Source organism: Desmodus rotundus, chromosome 11, assembly GCF_022682495.2.
Source record: "Desmodus rotundus isolate HL8 chromosome 11, HLdesRot8A.1, whole genome shotgun sequence".
Lineage (NCBI taxonomy): Eukaryota > Metazoa > Chordata > Mammalia > Chiroptera > Phyllostomidae > Desmodus > Desmodus rotundus.
In genome coordinates, this window is record NC_071397.1 from 91,076,867 (window position 1) to 91,098,975 (window position 22,109).

General features: G+C 39.8%; 1 long non-coding RNA gene across 1 annotated transcript in view; it reads right to left on the reverse strand.

Annotated features, from left to right (window-relative positions):
• Positions 1 to 20,199, reverse strand: part of LOC139440371 (uncharacterized) — a 104,856-nt gene extending 84,657 nt beyond the window's left edge. The window contains exon 1 of the long non-coding RNA XR_011650571.1: positions 20,073 to 20,199. This is a non-coding gene — a long non-coding RNA (uncharacterized lncRNA). The remainder of the gene's footprint in view (positions 1 to 20,072) is intronic.
• Between the last annotated feature and the right edge of the window lie 1,910 nt (positions 20,200 to 22,109).

Here is a 22,109-nt window from a genome sequence, read left to right on the forward strand (position 1 = left end):
GTTAATTTTCAGATAGTTGTGTAAAGGAAGGTGCATTTCTATTTTTAAAGCTTTGACATCCTTAAAATTAGAAATGTAGAAGCTACATTTACTCTTGATTAGGTGGAAGAGTATTTCATTTAAGACATGTTTAATTACATTCTCAGCTTGAATTTTCTTTCTAATTGGAAAGATCAATGGGAAGGCCCTATATCATCTACTATCTCCAGAGGAGTCTTTTTTGTTTGGTTGTTTATTTGAGGAAAGGCAAGGCAAGAATTAGACACTTTATAAGAGTTACCACATCTGGGTTCTTCTACATTTTTATCTGTAGAAAGCCAAAATGTTTGCCAACGTCTGAGATATTTTAGTGTCCTCTTTGCTGCATAAATTTTACATCCTACATCTCTTTTATAAGGAAGGAAATGAAGAGGCACATAAACGTTGTTTCGGAGTGGTGACTGTGGTATACAAAAATTTTTTAATCATCTTGTTGAAGAGTTTAGAGGATATGTTATAAAATATGCATTTACTGGTATTGGAACAGATGAAAACACAATATTTTAATTTTTAAAGACCAAAAGAGCTATTTTAAAAAGCATGTGTTTTTCATAGCATACTTTATCCCAATGATTCTAAGGTTTCTATTAAACAGAAAAACAAATTACAAGTCTGGCAACCACAAAGATGGAAGGGGGAGAAGTCTCCATAAGTGAAAGGGATCGTAACCAATAGTAAAGTGATGACAAAATACCACGGTGTATTGACAGCATTGTTAAAGCTCCAAATTATATTTAATGATAGCTAACTGATGTCTGGGGGGACAAGAGCCCATGGATGTCTGACTGTTGACGAAAAAAGGAAAAAGAAAAACGAGGGCTCGTGTCTCCTCCAGAGAACAGCTCAGTTAAATGGATCCAGCTGAGACACAGCAGCTTCCAAGCTAAAATACCTTCTATTCTAATCTAGTAGGTACATGGATCAAGCCTGGCTCTCCCTTGCATGCACAACCCAGGCTACTTTATCAGCCCGTGGGGAATAAATTTAGCACCCCAACAGTAGCTCTGGATCCAAATTCCAGAGACACCAGTTCAGGTCAGGACTCTTGTCTCTGAGCAGGTGGAACTTTGCTTGTCAAAGGCAATTTACATGTGGTATTGAGTGTCAGCTGAAGCTCAGCGAGATCCTTGTTCCTTGCAGAAATGTAATATTTACCAGGAAATTGTGAGCTAAGTAGACTAGGTCTGGTGGAAGGGTGAGGGTGTTTTAGGGTGTCTAAACCTTTAACAGAGAAACTTAACATTTGCATGAGCAAAGAAGATTATTAGACTAACATACGGCCACATTCATAGGCCAAGCATCAAAGTCAGACATTAGAAGGTCTGTTTTTCTAGGTAAAAAATTTCAAATGCTAGACTTGTCACCTGGCAAAATATATTCTAGAGCTAATGCAGGGAACTTGAGAGGAATGTGTTCCTTGGCTGAATAAAAACCCCTGCCACTTAGGGAAAATGACGGACATCAAGAAGAAGCAAACCCGCATCACTACCCGCCATTTTCAGCATCATCCAGTAGGTCCCACTATGAATTTGTCCCATATGTAAAAATTAAATCCAAGAGGAAGAGAACAGAATTTAATATTTAAGACAATATTCTCTTAACTCTTTTTAAGAGTTCGACATTCTTTTGTGAAAGAAATATTCATCTGATCAAATTTTAATTATGTATTTTTCTCCAGTTTTTAGACAAAGCACAAACACTGAGAAGTTTTGATAATGATGTCTAATTCTCAGAGCTGTCAAAATGCTGTTACTTATTAAGATAAATGACTCATGCTATCATTCTTACAGGAAAAAAAAAGATGCTTTTCATTAGAAATAAATGGGTAGTAATCGTAATCTATATCAAAACATTTTTTTACCTAAGTTTAATGAATTCCTAGTACTATCCAGACCCAGAAACCTGAATTTAATTTGGCCACCTACCGTGCACAGAAACATCATGTTGGTGGCGTGCGGAAGCCAAGATTTTTACCAGTCCCCACCCTGCAGAAATTCACAGTGTGCGACCGCGTGCAGGCGGTACGTTCAGCAGGAAGAATGCCATTTTAGCCAAACCAAAGGACTGGTAGGCTATCAACATATGAAGATTGACAGAATTTTCCAAATGAATGTCATGAACAGAGTTTCCTCTAAATGGTGGAAAACAGTCCCTCCTCGGCCCAGAAAATGCAGAGTAACTTAATAGGCTTCTTCACTTCTACAGCCCCTGGCATACAATTTCCCTAAAAGGAATTGCTTAAGCTTTTGTGGGGCGGGCAGTGTTGTTCCTACCCTGGAGCTCCCTCAAGTTCCGCGTGGACACGCCTCTCCCGCGGACCCATCTCTGCGGCCTGTTCGGTGGGCAGTCAGCTCTGGGGCACCAACCAGATCATGCCTTGACTTTGGAAACTGAAGAATCTGGCAGGGTCTACTTCTTCTTTCCATGGCATTTTCCCAGCGTGCCTCTCGCCAGCTTCAAGGGAGGATCGAGTGAATGTTTTGCAGCGCACACTGAAGGTGATACCTTTGCAGCAAGCCCATCACAGGAGTCAGAAATCGGAAGGCAGGCCACTGTGGGTTGCGTGGGCCCAAGGGCCAGCAGCAGAAGCAAATGGCAGCTGGCCTGAGTCTCCTGATCAAGGAAGAGGGATGAAGGTCACGCTTCAGCTTCTTTGGCGGGGGCTGGAGGCCAGGAATTCCCTAGCCTCACAGTGAGTTGGGAATGGACGTGCCCATACTTGGTGTGGGGACTCTTGGTGGCCATGGATGAGAAAGAAAAACTGCTGTTGTAAAGAAGCAACGTGTGCCCGTTCCCTGAAGGAGTGTGCACCGCGGTCCCCGCATAGGGACTTGATGAACACAAAGACTATGTCAAACGAGAGTTCTGACATTAATGCTGATGATTAGCATATTAGTGTATCTGTGACCAACAGGAGGGGCAAGGCCTTCTTCAGCAGCAGCCTGTAACACTGTGGGGAGGGAGTTCTTCCATCCAGTGCAGTAACTGCTGAAGACACAGGGAACTGGGAAGCGGAGCAGGAAAGTAAGGAACAATATAAACATCAGCAAGCCTGCAGACATGAGAAGGGACAAGAATGATGGTTGCAGAGCAACCACATCTCCACACAGAGCAAGGTGAGACCACAGCAGAAAGCTGTAGAGGTCCAAGGGAGAGGATCAGACACTGGCCTCCGAGAAGAACTTCATGACCAGAGACCAAGTATGAGCCGTGGTGGGAAAGCCGGGATGTGGCCACGTTTCCCTTCATTACCATGGCAGAGGAAGAGTTAGCACTGTGGATTATGTTTTGTTGTTTTTACCCTAACATTTTGCATCCATGCAAGCTGGAATAGTTTGGGAATTTAGGATATATTGGTCTTTAAAACTGTATCATTTCTAAATCTGCTTTAGACAAAGTTAATGAGTTGAAGCCTTAAAAAAGAGAGAGAGTTTTGACTCACTTGAAATAATGCTGGAAAAAGTGCATTTTAAATGACAAGGGTTCAGAACCCTTTCTTAAAACACAGCAGTTTCCAAGGTTTACAATTTTGTGGGTCTCTAATGGCGAAGACCCTACAAAGCAAACCCGGCTTTGCCAGCGTTCTCTTTTAGAATGTTCTTGGAATTTGGTTGAGGTTAAGGATATTTCCATAACGTAAGTCTACACCTTAGCTGTTTTCCAACATCTGAACATCACTGTTAATGCGACTGCTTCTTTTTATTTTACTGTGGCCTTTCTCAGCTTCCCACAACTGGGATAGTATTTCATATCCACAGGAATGGAAATAATAACCAATAGCTCACTTTCCTCTTCTGTGGTTTCTGTTTGTGTTTTTCTCCTGCTTCCTTGAGCTTCCTCAGCACCCCTCCTCCCCAACCACTTTTCAAGTGCTGCTCCACCCAGCATCTTTACTGAAAGTGAAGTTTTATGAAGAGTGAGATAAAAGGAACATAACAAGGGCTCATGCCTAGAGGCTGTCATCTCCAGAGCACTGAACGTGAAGCCAGAAGGCCAAGGTTTAATGCTAACCCCCAAGCTCCACACCAAGTCTTCAATGATTCCCTAATGTCTATAAAAGGTAGAAACTCCTTAGCCTGGAATTCAAAGTTTTCCTCAATCTGACATTGACCTGCATCAGCGTGCTACCGCAGTACCCACATGAATTCTCTTCTGCAGCCAGCTGGGAAGCTGCCCCTGAGCCAGGCATGCTCATCCCTGGAGTCTGTGCCGTGCCCAGGGCTCTGCTCACTGACAACACCAGCCGCATCCTTCCCCACAGAGATCCAGTTGATCTGGAGCCCATTCATGGGCCTCACTCTGGGTCACCGCACTCAGATGCTCAAATAAGGTTATAGCTTCAGTTAAAAGCAGAGTATATTAGGTGATATTCACTTTCAGCAACAGTTGCCTTAAAAGATCTTTAAGTCAAAAGAATAAAAGGAACTGAAAATAGCATCTGGTGTTTGTTAATTGAATATAAAACTGAATATAAAAATAGCCCTGGCCTGCGGACTGAGTTTGTTTGGAGCATAGTCCCGTACACCAAAAGTCTGCAGGCTCAGTTCCCAGTCAAGGCACATTCCTAGGTTGTGGGTTCAATCCCGGGTATGGGTATGTACGGAGGCAACCGATCGATGTTTCTCTCTCTCTCTCTCTCTCTTTCTCTCTTTCTAAAATCAATAAACACATCCTTGGGTGAGGATTAAAAATTAATTAATTAATTAAAAGAGGGCAGTAGTCAAATCTATGTGCAGAAAAGATGTGTCAACAAAAGCAGGACTAGCCTGCATGAAATCTAGAAAAAGGGAGCCCAAAATGTTCACATGTCTGTGTCACTCTGCAGAGGACAGCACCTCCTCCCTGGTGAGCACAGCATTCTCAGCCACCTGGCTGACTGTCTCTGAGCAGAGATGGGATATCACAGTCCAGTCACCTCACTGCTGAAACCGCCCTATCCTTTACTTTTGCTCAGATTTCATGCCCACCAATGAACCTTTGGTCACATTTGAACTCCCATGTAGATGTCTTTAAGGAAGAGAAATGCTAACTGGAGAGCATGAATATCCCAAACCTATGTCATCAGCAAAGGGTCATTGGGTTTATACTCTTTACCTTCGCCCTCTGTGAGTCTGTTTGACAGGTACCCCTTCCTGAGAACCTGGCCAGCTTGAGGCACACCGACCAAATCGAGTTTGTGACTCTCACAAGCTAAAAGCCAGAGCACAGATGTGGGAACTCTGGGAGGCAATGCTTTCTGAACACCCTGGATGGGGTGCCAGCCTGATCCCTGCAACATCACCCCACTGTCCCTATACCTGCCACACGATCTCCTCCTGCACCAGTAATGGTCTGGTTGAGAGGGACAACCCACACCAGTTATCTTAACAGAGATAACTTAATGTGAAGAATTGGGCACTAGGTATTAACCAAAAAAAAAAAAAAAAAGGAACACCAAGTTTTCATCAATGTAACAAATGCAGAAAGTAGCTCCCACCCTTAAGGGTTGGGGGAACAAAGGAAGGATGTTAGAATTATTAAAACTTTGAAGGTTGGAGTAACATCATGGGCTAAATTGGATACCTCTTCTTAAAAAAATAAATCCATATATTGGAGTCCTAATTTCCAATACTTTGGAAGGTCACTGTATTGGGGGATGGGGTCTTTCAAGAGGTGATTAAGTTAAAATGAGGCCATTAGGGTGGGCACTAGTCCAGTATGACTGGTGTCCTTATAAAAGGAGCAGATTTGGACACAGGTGCATACAGAGGGAGGACCAGATGAAGAAAACACAAGAGAAGATGGCCATCTACAAGCCAAGGAGAGAAGCCTCAGAAAAAAAAACAGTCACAGCAATACTTTGCTTTTGGGCTTCCAGCCTGCAGAACCGTGAGAAAACAAGTTCCTGTTGTTTACAGCCACCCAGTCTCTACGTAGTGCTCTGTTAATGGCGGCCCTAGCAAACTAAAACAAGTAGGGAGGAGGGGATTCCTGCAAACTGGAACTCAGAAAACTAAGAAGGGGGCTTGTGCTGCTGGCATGGTGCCTAGGATCCAACAGGGCAAAGCAGGGAAGTGGTTTGCTGAGTCCCAGCTCCATCACTGTAAGGCAGAGGAAGAAGGATGCTTTGAAACTAAGACAATAGCTTAATAACAGACATCATATTGTATTTATAGATATTCATCATCATCCACTCGAAAGTGAGCTCCAACAGGGTAAAGATTTTGTTTTGTTCACGGCTCTGCCACCAGTGTCCAGAATACCCTCTGACAAATAGCAAGAACTCAATAAATACATGTCAAATAATTAAGTGAATTTGTATCATCACCCAAAACAAAGGGTGAAAAATCAAAAACTATGGTGACATAGACTCTCCGAAGTATCTCATAATCAATGTATTAGTTAGGATTAGGTTGGCTTTAACTACCAGAAAAACCAAAACGATAGCGGCATAGGATAAGGCCCTTATTATTATTTCCTAGCACATGGTACATTGAATCTTGAAAACATGAGTTAAACTGGGCTGGGTTTTGTTGTCTTTTTTTTTTTTCCCAAGGACAAAATGCATTTTTCATGGTACTTATTCCAGGGCCCCTTTGGATATCAGCCACAGTTTTGCTTGATCTCCATGAAGACACTGGAAAGTTCCTAGTCTGGGAGCATGTGGGCAGCTATTCACTGAGCTGCGACCTCCCTTTCTGAAGGGTCAAAAGATGGAAAAGGTTCATCTCTTCCTCTCTGAAAAAAGAACTTGCTGGTGCATTCTGGATGTAGAGAGAATGCTTTGCTACAGTGATTACAAAAACAAATCTTTCCTTCTGCCTTAAAAAAAATATATGCACCTACAATTTCTTCTATCTGATTATTTGTAATTTCTAATTTCCTTATAATGAACATGTATTTCTTATGTAATAAAAACTTTTTTTAAAAAGCACAGTACAGTAGTTGTTTCCAATTCTCATGGTTACAGAATGAGTCAATCTTTTTAATGTCAATTTTTTTTTTTCAGAGAGTGACCTAGTAGAAGGAGCATGAGTCTGGGAGCTGGAAACTTCCAAGTCCTTGTCAAAGCACCAAGAGTCCCTTGCTGTGTAGCCTTTGCAATTCTTTTGACCCCTCTGAATCTTGCATTCCTGTGCAATAAACAAGGATACTCAGGGACATTGAGAAGTACAATTGGTTAGTGTTCACTGTATCTATAAAGGCATGACACCTTTTTTCATTTAGAATAGGTCAAGAATTGAGTCAGAGGCATACCACCTAAATAAAAGCTGCCTTTATTAGTCTCTGTGCTGAGAAAAATGCTATGTCCTTTGAGTATATTGCAAAGATCAGAGTTTCAGTAAGCCAAAGCCTCACAATCCTAAACCTGCTTTGGTTGCCATAGAGAAAGGAGATTGGAAACATTGCTTTAGTCATTTGCCAAGTATTTACTGAGTGCAGACTATGAGTACCACTTGTAGTAAAGGTACCAGCCTTTCCCATACTCCTTCACAAATAATGAGATGTGTTCCCACAGCCCTGGCATCCCTGTTCTTCATGGCACAAGCTCTCCCCAACCCCAGCGGACGGCACTGAAGTGAGGACCTGGCCCAGGAGGAACTGAGCCTGTCAGAGTCTGTCTCCCGTAAACTGAGATTGAGTCAGGGATCTCATAGAACTTGGGGTGGCCACCATGTTGGGCCAAATACAAGCAGAAGAGCCTGGGGTGCAGCCAGAGCAGGGGAGCATGTATGGAGAGAGCAGCAGGGCAGAGACCTTGAAAGCGAGGAGAAAGGACATGAGAGAAGAGGGGAGAAAGCTGCTGGTTTCCACAGACCAGGAAGAGCTCTTGTTGGGTTCAGGAGAGTCCTCCATATCTCTCAGTAAACTCCTTTCTCAATATGAGTTGAGCAGGTTCTATTTTATTGCCCCAACAGCCCCTGATTAAATCTATAAAAGCCTCACCTTTTATGGAAGTGAATCCTAGGCTAAAATTGCATACACCGGGAAGAAGTCCACCAAAAATCTGGGAAGTAATATAAAGTTATCAAATTCTTATTCTGCCAAATAAAAAATAAGAAATGCTACACTGTACTATCACCAACATCATGCTATAAATTATAATGCATACGTAATACATAACACTTTCAAGTTGAATAGTTTAATTTAAAAATCATTGCATTATTCTTTTCCATTTTTTTTTTACTAAAGTACAGTTTACATATAGTAAATTTCACCCTTTCAAGTGTACAGTTCTTCAACTTTTGAAAAATGTATGGTGCCATATAATCTCACCACAATGGAACAGTTAAAGAGAACAGTTCCATGACTGTAAAAAAATTCCTTTGTGCCCTTTACAATCCACCCCTATCAGCACCCAAGGCCCCTGGAAACCATTGATCTGCTTTCCATCATTGTAGTTTTGCCTCTGCGAAAGTTAGCACACAAGTGAAATGAGGTAGTATGTAGCCTTCGAGTCTGACAGCTTTCACTCTCCGCAATGTGTTTGAGATTTACCCGAGTTGTTGTGTGCACCAGTAATCACTCCTTTCATTCCTGAGTAGTATTCCATTACACGAATGTACCACATTTTGTTTATGTGTTACCCAGTTGGGACACATTTGGATTGTTTCTGGCCTGGGGTGATTATGAATGGATAAAGCCAGTATGAACATTCACTTACAGGTTTTTGGGTGAACATAGGTTTTCATTTCACTTAGGTAAATACCAAGGAGAGGAATTACTGGATCTTACAGTGAGGGTGTATTTAACTTTACAAGAAACTGCCAAACTGTTTTCCAAAGTGTCTGGGCCCTTTTACATCATACCAGCAATTGCTCCTATCTTTGATAATGTCAGTTTGTGTTTATTTTAGCTACTCTAATAATTATTTAATGGCATTTGTGGGTTTTATTTGCATTTCCTCAATGATTAATGATGTTAAACATCTTTTTATGTGCTTATTTGCCATCTATATAACTTCTTTGATGAAATGTCAGTTTAATTCTTTTGCCCATTTTTAATTGGTTTATTTGGTTTTCTTAGTATTGATTTTTGAGAATTCTTTATATATTCTGGAAAGAAGTCCTTTATCAGATAAATGCTTCACAAATATCATCTCCCATTCTGCGGGGGTTTTTTTTATTCTTTAACCACTGCATTATTCTTATTTTTGTATTTTGACTTGGACAGTTGAAAATATTGTCAAGAACATCGTTGGCATGACAGTGTTTGTGAATCCCTACTATGTGGAACACAGAAAATAATGGACAAGGATGCAAATAATTTTGTTAGTGAGCTAGTACCTACATAACCTTATTTTAAGATGGGTAGGCAGCTGTACTCCATGGGGTCATCCAGAGACCCAGTTCTATCTATCTTGTGGCTCCATCATCCTTTGTCTTCATCTGCTTGATTGACGTTAATTTGCTGTCATTTTATTTGCATTCCTGCCCTAAGGAAAAGAGGAAGTAAAGTGCAACTACTTCCTTTTCAGGACATAACCCCAAAGTTACCAAACCTTAGTGATTTATCCCCAGCTAGCTGTTAGGCAGGCTTGAGAGTGTGCTCATGAGCTGGGCAGCGAAGTGCTCTCTTTAACTCTATTACCATGGAAGAGTATACATGGGAGGACAAGCACAGTCCACTTGAGATAAGAAATGGAGCTGTTGTACCTAAAATCAGAGTTTCTTACTTATACTCACAGAAACCAGAAAGCAGAAGTTCCTTTGTACAAGCTGCAAAATGCTTTGCCCAAAGCCATTTTTGAGGTCAATAGAAAGTGGAATGTGATTTTCTTTTTGCCTTGGAATTAGCAAAAGGAGTTAGCAAAAGCCAAGGACAAAAAGGGAGCCAAGCATCAATTGTGTCAAGGACACCGGACAAAACCAACAGCACACACCTCCAGCCTCGCCCCCAGCCTCCCAAAGACTGAGTCAGTGAAGAGGTAAGAGGAAACTGTTGAGTGATTGCCCTATAGGAATGTAATTTTTTCTGGTAAGAGATAATTTCTTCCTCATCCTAGAAGATAGGAAAAGAATGTGTCCTTTCTCAAAGGTAAGTGAGCAAGGCTCAAGATAATCACTCCTAAACATTAGAGCAGTGTCTCTTACCCAGGAGCAATTCTGACCCCAGGTAGTATGACCAGCAATCCTGGTTTGTGTTGGAACTGATGAATTGCTGGATGTTTTAGTTTTCTGTTGCTGCTATAACAAATAATCATAAACTTAGTGGCTTAAACAATGAAAATGTATCATCTTACAGATTTGGAGGTCAATAGTCTTTCTAGACTAAAATGACGGTGTTGATAGAATTGCGTTCCTTCTGGAGGCTCCCAGGGAGAAGCCATTCCTTGTTTTGTCCAACTTCTAGAGGCTGACTGCATCCCATGGTCCATAGTACCCTTGCATCTCCAAAGCCACCAGTTGCATCATTCTGATGTCTCTTCTTGTAGTCACATCTCCCTCTCTGACTCTGGCATTCTTGCTTCTTTCTTATAAGGCCTTTTGTGATTACCATGGGCCACTCAAATTATCCAGGATAATCTTCCCATCTCAAGATACTTAACTAATCACATTTACAAAGCCTCTTCGCCAGGTGAGATAATATACTCACAGGTTTGGGGGATTTGCACGTAGACCACTTTGGGGAGACATTATTCTGTGTACCATACCAGGATATGGGACTTTCAGGCCTAGCACCAGGAAAGTTGGTCACCCTACTGCCAGGAGGCATTTGGCAATATCTGCAGATGTTTTTTTTTTACTTTTCACAACTGTCATCTAATGGATAGAGGCCAGGGATTCTGCTAAATATCCTACAATGTACAGGACAGTCCCTCATAACAAAGAATTATTGAGCCCAAAATGTCTATAGTGCAAGGTTGAGAAACTGAATTAGATGTACCTACAAAAGTCACAAATGGCATCCCTACATAGTGAAATTGATGATGTTTCTCTCTGCCTACTGAGCAGCAGAAAAGCAAATGGAGGGAAATGGTGGCTTTTAGAGAGGAGGTGGAGTGAGCAACAGGAGTTTCTATTCTTGGCATGGAATGGATACTTGAGTTTCTTGTCAGTTGCATGGCTCTTGTGGAAGAGTGTTGGGAGTTTGCCCTGTGGTGCCACACTCTGAAGTTCTACCAAGTGAGTGAACTCTACCAGCAAGGGCAGACAGCCAGGGGCAGGCATGGAAGGAGGCTGGAAGAGGTTGGGCCAGAGCCAGACCTTCCAAAATGGGAATTGTGCAGTGGGGCGGCTTCATGTTGCTTGGTAAGAACTTACTAACTATTCCATAAGAGAATCAGCCTTAGCTGCCCGGCACAAAGACAACACGCACAGCCCATTGATTTCAGCCAAAGAAGCAGCAACAAGCAACGTGAGGAGATGATCATTGTGCCTCCACCTTTACCCTTTGTCCCTAATCCCTCAAAACAACAAGAAGAAAGGAAATGGGAAGGCAGACCATAGAGCCTCCTCGCTCACAGTCCTTGAAGCCAAAAGTCTAACCTGTGATGGGGGAGAGGGAAGGTTTTGAATGAGATATGCAATTAGGGTCTAAACTGGACTAATTTCAATAAATTGGAAGTGACTAAAAAGTAAGAGGATCTGTCGCAAATGTTTCAAAAACTGCTGCCTAGTAGAACAAGAAGAGTGGATAGAGGGCAACTGAAAGCAGTGACTGGAGGAAATAAAACTGTATGTGTGTTTCCTGAGCACTTTGCTCTCAGGACTGGAATTGTAGCCTCTACAACCTTAAAGTACAACATATTTCTTTTGCCTCATAAATCTAATGAAGGCAGTTTTTTCCCTTGGTTCTTCAAACACACAATTATTTATTCATGGAAGAAAATATAATAAAATATTAGCTTGCTTAGTTCTCCTTATGTTATTCCCCTTCTACCATTTCAAGCAGGTGGCCAGACATTTCTGTGTCTCCTGATAATGGGGTATCAAAGATGTTACAGAGCTGAAAGTAAAAGTTGCTTGAAACATATCTTGCCCAGCAAGCACCAAGGTTCTACTTTCTAATACTATCCCCCAATAAATGAACCAGGGCCCCTTGAAGAAATGTCTGATTCTAGGACGAGGACAGGAAATACACAAGATGAGTCTAGATCATTGTTTACTGCCAGAAAGTAAGAAAGTGTTAACACACACACACACACACACACACAATCAAGGGACACAGGACCCAACTGACAGAGTTTCTGATGACCAAAACTGTAACAACTTAAACAAAAACTAAAGTAGTATTGAATGATAACCCAGGGTATAAGATGAATATCCATGAGTCCATACTGATATAAATTATTGAATAAATAAATAAATGGGGAGAAAGAACAAATCTCTTGTGCAAAAGAATTCCAAATAATTTGGGGGTGTTCTCCACCCCCAAGAAGGTGGAATGTAACTCCCCACTCATTAAGTGTGGGCTGCGCACAGTGACAAAGAGGACATCACAGAAAGAGGGGAGCGGGGTAACTTTATGATAAATAAACCAGACTAACACTGCCTCAGCCAGGCGCTCAAGTTCAGTATCAACAGTGAGAAGTTGAGTGGATAGCCGGTTCCCTGGGTGTGATGAGAATGTCATGTTGCCCCTGTGGTCTTCCTCCCCAAAACCCACAACCCAAACCTAATCATAAGAAAAATATTAGACAGATCCCAACAGAGGGGTCATCTGCAACATCCCTGACCAGTATTCCTCAAGACTGTCAAGGGCATCAAAACAAAGAAAGTGGAAAAGCTTTCATCGCAAGAGAAGCCTAAGGAAACATGGTGACCACATGTCATGTGGTGTCTTGGACAAGATTCTGGAACAGAAATAGAACATTAGGTAAAACTAAAGAAACTAAATTAAGTATTGACTTTAATTAATCATAACAATGGACCAATATTGGTCCACCAATTGTAACAAATGTACTATATAGTGGACTGAAACTTTGACATTTTATCACAAAGAAAGTATAACTTAGTGGTGGTAATCTCTAGAAAGAGATTTATACATTTATAAAGATGGCTTGTACTGTCTTGGGACTCAAAGAAAAGGTTATATAACATGAGTTATTAACAGTGGCGGATGTCTGAGGTGGTACTCAGTGGTTTTGAAAAACATCTATTGTGCTTAATAGGAATTTTGTGATTAAAAATGTTTAAATAATTCAAAACTTTCCTTCTGTAATTCCCCTACTATCTCTGAATTATTTTCTTGGGATTCAGTAAATCATTCAGAATTTTTTTATTGCACCCTTAACTTTTAAACATTTGAAATGCTGTTCAACCTCATTTATAATAAGAGATACATAAATTAGAACCAAAATAGCATTTTTATTACAACCTACAAAACTGCAAAAGTACACTATGCTGGCAAAGTTGTGGGGAAACAATCACCTTCATTTAATGCCAATGGGGATGTAAGTGGGTTAAACCCCAAATGGAGGGGAATTTGGCAATATCGAAATTACACATGGCCATACCTTTGATCCAACAATTCCATTTCTAGAAAAGTATCTTACAGTTATACTCAAAAAGAGGCAAATTACATTAGTATAAGTTTGTCCATTGCAGTATTGTGAATAATTGCAAAAGATTTGAAAGGTTTATAAATTAAAAGTCTAGTTAAGTAGAGTAAGATGCATCCCTACAGTGGAATACTAGGTAGCTATACGTTTTTCAAGAATAAGCAAGGTCTGTATATATTGATATAGGAAACCTTCAAAATATATTAAGTGAAAAAAACAAAATCCAAAGCAGTGACTATATCATTTATATATAAAAGAAGGTAGAAATTGGCTTATAAGTGTAGTTTTAAAAGTCCTCAGAAAGATCAACCAAATATTAATAACAACAGTTACATAGTTGGGGATGGAGACTAGAAATGAAGGGTAGGAACCAGGCAAATAGGAGACAGGTGTAGGAGATTTTTGGCTGAATACATTTTTACACCTTTTGATGTTAGAACTACATAAATATACTACCTATTCAAAAAATCAAATAAGTTTTAAAATTCTACCTTGTCAGAAACAAAAGATCGCTGTTTACGACACATAATTCTTACTCAGATAAGAGCCCGAATGCACATACCATAGAGTATACAAGTTAGTTATTACATTTCATATTTCCTTTAAATGATTCAGAACAGAAGCAGCAGAATTAAAGGCGTGATATTTGTGACTTTATAGCTTTTACTTGCAAACAGTCTAAAGCTACTCTTAGAGACATGATTTGCAATACAGTTAGTCCTAATGACAACACCTTAAAAATTATCTTTAGTTAAATGATACCAGATAGAAATATAGACCTACAGAGAGGAATTGGGTAAAGACCTACACAAGAGCATTGGAAATAGTAACTGCTTGGGTAAATATTTTTTGTTATTTAAATTTCTTTAAAAGAACATTAATTTACTGTTCAAATAAAAACAATAAAAATGTAACTCAAAAATATATGACAAGCCATGTAAAAAGAATAGAATAATAGCACAAAAAGAGGAAGGGTTAGAAGTGAAAGTAACTACTTTAAGTTTCTAAGACTTAAAAAGCAAAGCAAAGAGTTATAACTAATAAGTCAACCAAGGAAATAAAATGAAATCATAAAAATAACTGTTAATTCAAAAGAAGGCAGAAAAAAAGAAGAAATAAAGAACAGATGAGACAAAAAAAACAAATAGCAAGATGACCAATTTATACTTAACCTTATCAGGAATAATATTAATATTATGAAATCTAAACACACCAGTTAAAAGGCAAAGATTCTTCATTATAAATAAAAAATTGAAACCCTACTATATATTTTCTTTCAAAACACACTTTATATGTAAAGACACAAAAAGATTAAAAGTAAAAGGATGAAAAAATATACCATGTTAACATTAACCAGAAGAAGGCTGGAGCGGCAATATTAATATCTGACAAAGTAGATTACAAAAAAAAATTTTGCCAAAGACAAAAAAGTTATTTTGTTATGATAAAGGTGTCAATTCATCAGAAGAACAAAATAATACTAAATGTTTATGCACCTTATAACAAAACTTCAAAATATATAAAGCAAAAAGTGACAGAACTGTAAGGAGAAAAAAACAAATCCATAATTATAGCTGAAGCACTCAATAACCCCTCCCAATAACTGATAAAACAAATAGAAAATCTGTAAGACTGTAGAAGACTCAAACATATCCACCGATTTGACCTAATTGACATTTACAGAAAAACACAGAATAGACACTCTCAAAAAATGTAAAGGGCTCAAGTCATACGAAATATATTCCCTGACTACAATGGAATTAAATTAGAAATTAAGAAAGTGGGACAAGAAGTAATTGTGATTAGTAAATATGTGATTAAAAACATTACTCACTGCATTTTCAGACCATATTTTAGGACAGTAATCACAACAAACACAAATTCAGCAGGAATTGACTCTCTCAACTCAACAAATCTTGAGACTAGGACTGAGTCACGTGCTTAGTCACACACAGAAGGAACTCTGGTTGCCACCACTCCCAGGGGAAGCAGCTCTTGCCACATACAGACACAAACAAAAAAAATTATTGCCCGTCTTAAAAAATAATCTCTTCCCACCACCCAAGGCCAGAATACATCCCACAAAAGCATTTTTGACTGCTGGTTCATAATACATTGCAACTGCCTGGGACAGCCTAGGGGACCTACAGGAGGGAAAATAAGGGGAAGAGAGACTTTTGTGAAGATTTTAGTTCCTACCTTAATAAACAAAAGGTTGACAAGTGACCACCTGGACAGAGTGATCTAATAGTTTTTTAATAAATCGAATATTTCTCCAATTAGTAGGCTTGAGTGGTTCTATTGTGGGAGCTCCCCTTCTTGTTCCACTGTGCTCTGTTTGCACACCTTGGTTGATGTTAGTGGATGGAGATAGTAGAAGCCGTGAATTTCAGGAAGTGACCTAAGTAAATGAATTGATAACCAAGAGAGGACCAAAAAAAATGATATAAGTGTAGTGGGAATGTGGGAGGAGGGGAGAGGGTATGTTATATTTTTGTGTAATATTGCCAGAAGTCCATTGGTAATATCTAGAATTAATAAATCACAGAGTGGGGTAGGAGAATGGCATTTGAGAGTGCAGAAGCGACTACACGAAGCAGTACAAAGAGAAGTGGGGGCTCTTGACGGACGTTAGGTTGTTTCCATCTTTGGACTTCACTTTGAGTGACGTGAGGGCCTTTGGATAGTTTTCAGAAGAGGAGAGACATGAACTCTGATGAAAAGAACCACTTTGGTATCATATGACTTCACTTATATAGAATCTTTAAAAAAATAAATAAATAAATGAACAAACAAACTCATAGATACAAAGAACAATCCAAGATCTCCAGATGAGAGGGAGGTGGGGGGGAATGGGTGAAAAAGGTGAAAGGATTAAGAAGTACAAATTGCCAGTTATAAATGTAGTCACAGGGATATAAAGTGCTGCCTAAGGAATACAATCAATAATATCGTAACAACTATGGTGTCAGGTGGGTACTAAACGTATCACTTGGTAAAGTACATAAATATCGAATAACTATGCTATAAACCTGAAAGTGATATAATATTGTACTCCAACTGTAATTGAAAAATTTAAAAAATATTTTTTAAAAAGAAGAATCAAAAAAAAAAAAGAAGAATCACTTTGGTTCCTGTATTGAGGTGCAAGGCAAGGGCAGAAGCAGGGAAAATCATTGACTTAAGAAAGAAAAGCTATTGTACACTGTCTTACAAAGAACCAAGGTTAGTTCAAGATACTCTCATTGGAACATCATTATCAGACATCATGTAAGTCCCACTATCAAATATTGTTTAGTACTAATAAACAAAGTTTATTACAGGTCCCTTCATGTGTAATACAATTACATCATTTTAAAAATATTCTGGAAATCAAGCTTTTCACTAGTTTGATTACCTCTTTCTGCAATGATTTGGGGTGGAGAGGTTTTGCTGGGCAAAGAGGTGGGAAAAGGGTTCCTTTCTTTCCCTGCCAGCAGTGCCACATCCCTTCCCTTGTCACTGACACCTCAGAGGACAAGTTGCTGGAGGCACCGTCATGGGGCCACGGAGGAAGCCTGTGTTTCCCTCGGGCGTAGCCTTGAGGTGCACAGAGCCTACAGTCTCTGTGAGTTTGTCACTGTCTGTCCTCTGCTGTTTTGCAGAGAGGTGAGAGGAAAGGAAGAGGGAACCAGAAAAACATCCTCTCTACCGAGCAGACCACGGTGTGAGACAGCAATGACACAGAGACCACTTTCGGAGGACCTCTGAGCCTCAGGTTCCTCATTTGGAGGGAACAGTGCCACCTCGTCAACTGACTAGGGCATGAGTGAGACAGTCCACATGCGGTGCTTTGCACAGTGCCTGGCGCATACTAAGGACTTAAAAGTATTTGCTGTTATGGTGCTACGTGTTTGTTGTGTATGTGTTCAAAATTTCAACTAATTCATCGTAACTATGATTTTATTCTCTGGCTTAAGAATAATTTGATGATTGAATTTAAACATGTTACACATCTTTATGCAAGCATCAAGGCTCCAAATATTATCTAGTGAGAAACTATTTTGTGGCGCTTCCTTAAACTGAGATTAATGCTTAACACCTCCTTATAAATAATATGCCCAATGCCTAGGTTCTCAGGTCTTTTATTTATTAATCCATTTTAGAAAGTGTTCCGTACTAACCTGCCTTTTCCTGAATTTCTCTCTACAGGGAATAGTGTTATGTTCAAGCAAGCACAATGTCTTTATTTTAATGCATATAAAAAAAAATAAAACCAGGTACAGTACGGCATTGAAAACGATTTCAGTAACAGGCTGACCGAGAGTCGCCCTGCGCTTTGTGGGCTGGTTGGGAAGTTAGCATATACCTCAGCAGTTTGCTTCAAAAGAAATGCCTTCACAACGTTAAAAAGCAGATTTCATTTTCCACGCAAAAAAGTCACCATTTCCTATTACTCTCTTAAAAAACAAACCCAAAAAACAAAGTTTGCTTGTTATAGTTCCTCATCCCTGTATGAGTAGGGGAGGGCTTATTATTTCTCCCCATTTAATATTTCTGGGAACATTTCCATTTTGGGGTATAAATTTACACATTTCAGGGACTCCTCCTGTTTTATGTACTTGTCTTTAAACCAAAGTTAATTTTTTTATTTATAAAATTAATACATCTTCAATGTAGGAAAATATAATATTGAAAAGAAAATTGCCTATAATCATTTCATCTGGAGATAAGTCACATTAACATTTTATGTTTTACTTTCAGTCTTTTTAAAAATACATTCTTTTATGGTTACATAGTTGAAGTTAAACAATACATACAGTTTCCAACCTGCTTTGTTCCCTTAATATAATAGCATAAGCATTTTCGTATGTTACTAAAAATTCATTTTTAAGGGTGCCAACTGGTCCAACACACGAATGCATCATAGTTTACTCAGCTCGTCCCCTACTGTGATAGTTGAGTCTCAAATTTTTGCTAAAATAAATAATGCAGAGGTAAACATTTTTGTTCATAAAGCTTTTGTCAGGTTATTTCTTCAAGATTGGTTTCTGAAAGAGGAATTAATGTCAAAATGAGCAAAAACTAGGATCATGATAAATACAAAGTTCTTCCCAGAAAGACTGTACCAGTTTGCCTTTGGGGGGACTTCGGAGCATGGTGGGCTGGCCAGCACTTCTTTGAATAGAAAAAAAAAAACTTTCTAGAGGGACTTTAAAAATGCTACTCACATCCTGTTTTGAGAAAACAAAGTAGAGTAACAACAAAAGTTAGTAATACCCTAGAAAAGCTGAAAGTACCCATAAAAAGCAAATTGTTGTCCTGGGTGTACAGAAATAATCCACAAGAGATGTGCACCATGTAATAATGATATTTGAAAAACCTTTTTCATGTCTGTGCATCTGTCAGATGCAGAAGTCCATTGATAGCAACTGACCTTTTCCAAAGTCACAGATTGAGAACCGGACATTGGAAAAATTTAATAGCAGTATGTAATTAAGTTTTAGAAACATGATTACAACTACTTGGTCATTAAAAAGAGAGACTCTGGGGGTGGGGGTAATATATAACTCATTTTTTAAAAATGAATGAATTATTTTTAAAAAATACTAAAAGAGTTTATAAAACATATCTTTGGTGCCTTTCTTTCCCCGCAAGCCAAACTGAGACTTAGTTGTTTAAACTGCACACTGTAATATTTAAAGCAGTGGTTCTCCAAGTGCAATCCCCAGACCTGCCCCAGCATCATCCCGGAACTTGCTAGAAACACAACTTCTCGGGCTCAATGACCTAAAGAATTGGGAACAATGAGGGTAGGTCCCAGCCAGGTATCTTAACAAGCTCTCCAAGTGATTCTCATGCATCCCCAAGTGTGAGAAAAACTGATTTAGTGTATAAAAGCAAACCAGTTTGTCCCAGTACCCAACACCACCGCCTGAGGCTATAAAGCATCTCTTAAAACACAACAACAAAAAAACTGTCTGCCTCACTGTTTTTACTTATCTATAAGTGTTGGGAAAAGTCACTCAGTGTGCCTAGTACTTACTGTAGATGACAAAGAAGATATATAGGCACATTAAAATACAAGTTTAGAACCTTTTCCCTATTTCTCACTTTATAACAAGATGGATTCTTTGTTGCTCCCAGGCTTCATAGGGTTAATTGAGAAAGTAGGTGGAAATGCACAGACACAGTTGAGAGAAGGCAGTAGATTACTTTAAGATAGGACTAGGAGATACGGAGGCTATTTCCCTGAGAAGAGATTCTGGGAAATGCACAAGACTCCAGGATCCAGGCACAATTGTGAAATATTTGCAAGCTGTCTGCAGTGCCCTCTGGCTTGCTCTCCCAGGGGTCATGTGCCTTTGGTCTACCCATAATGGTAATGTGGGTGAACTTTTACTGAGAGCCTAGCCTGTGCCCTCTTGAAGAGCTCACTGGGCACTGCGTCATTTAATCTTGGCAACTACACCAGGAGAATGTGGCCTCAAAAACAGCTAAGTCTCAGGGAAAATAACCTGCCGGATATCACACAGATATAAGCGTCAGAGGCAAGTCAGACCAGACTTACCTGATTCCAAGGGCTATGCTCTTAGTCTCTGTACTCCAGTGTTCCGGATTCCAGAAAAATTCATCCCTCTTCCCTTTAGCCAGCTCCCGCTCCCTCGGATTGTGATCTTAGACACTCCCGGCTCTGCGGGGGCAGAGGGTGTGGGGAAATTGCTCCACAAGCAGAGTGAGCATAATTCAGGATAACATCTTTCATGATTATTTGTGTCTAAAAGGGAAAGCTTGAAAAGGCAGTTCTTCAGACCTTAACAATTTGGGGTGGCCTCTCGAGCAGCCAGTGAAAAAGGTCTTTGAGAGCAAGTTAAGGGGAACTTTCCAGAAAACTGTTTGAATTCAGGCAACTGCCTCTCCAGCCCATGAGTAAGGACAGATTTTTTATGTGCTTTGGAGTGTGTGTGTATGGATGGATATAAAGGGATTATTCTACAGCAAATGTATGTTAACCGAGGTTGAAAATTAGATCTAATTTTTATGGTTAGATGTTTCCTCCTATTAGTCTTAGTGAGATTAGCATCTCAGAACACACTAAAAAACCACTTATTGAGCATTTACTGAGCACTCAGTGATAGGCACTGGCATACAAAGACTGACTTCAAGAAGTAATGTGAGATGGGAGGGGAGGAACTAGAGCTATAACACTGTATAACATGGTTGCTGGAACAGTGACAGACACGTGCAAGAGGAATTATGGAAAAGAGGGAAGGCAACCTCCTTAGCTTGAGGAAGTCAGAGATGGGTTCCTGATGGTGGAAGTAACGCCTTTCTTATTCTTAAAGAACTGACACAGGCAGAGTGGAGAGCACGCTGGGGGCACTCAAGTGGGTATGTGGGGGAGATGAGGCATTTGGGTGGTCTTCAGCAAGAAGCTAGTGGAAATGCAGGGAGTGGTAAAATAATTCACAGGACAGATAATGAAGTTCTTAAACACTGTGTTCAGGAGCCGTGCCTTTCTGCTGTACTCCATGGGAGGCTCTTGAATGCTCTCAGAAGAGAAATGGCATGGGTCAATTTGCATTTTAGGTGTCTGATCTGGCAAATGAGTGTTAAACTGGAGAAACCCAAATGAAAGAGAAAGATATTACAGTTACTCACTGTTGGTTAGATCCAAGTGACAACAACCTTACAAGTTTGTCATTATTTGAGTTCTGAAATCTTGAACTATTCACCCCATTAATTTTAATGATTTTATTATACTTTTAAAATGTTTTTTAAATCAAACATTCGCATGCACAGTTATAAGCCACAGTCCCCTGCCCTCCCTTATCCAGCTCTATTTCTGTTGTACAAAACCACTGCTTCTTTGGGAGTTGTGCCTCTGATACAAGTCAGTAGTTACATCTGCACTTTGAAATGATATTCTTTTGCCCCCCTTTGTGATTTATTTATGTGGATATTATCAATAGCCTTCTAGTCATATTACATAAAGATATAACATACCCTCTCCCCTCTTCCCACATTCCCATTATACTTACATCTCTTTTTTGTCCTCTCTTGGTTATCAATTCATTTACATAGGTCACTTCCTGAAATTCACGGCTTCTACTATCTCCATCCACTAACATCAACCAAGGTGTGCAAACAGAGCACAGTGGAACAAGAAGGGGAGCTCCCACAATAGAACCACTCAAGCCTACTAATTGGAGAAATATTCGATTTATTAAAAAACTATTAGATCACTCTGTCCAGGTGGTCACTTGTCAACCTTTTGTTTATTAAGGTAGGAACTAAAATCTTCACAAAAGTCTCTCTTCCCCTTATTTTCCCTCCTGTAGGTCCCCTAGGCTGTCCCAGGCAGTTGCAATGTATTATGAACCAGCAGTCAAAAATGCTTTTGTGGGATGTATTCTGGCCTTGGGTGGTGGGAAGAGATTATTTTTTAAGACGGGCAATAATTTTTTTTGTTTGTGTCTGTATGTGGCAAGAGCTGCTTCCCCTGGGAGTGGTGGCAACCAGAGTTCCTTCTGTGTGTGACTAAGCACGTGACTCAGTCCTAGTCTCAAGATTTGTTGAGTTGAGAGAGTCAATTCCTGCTGAATTT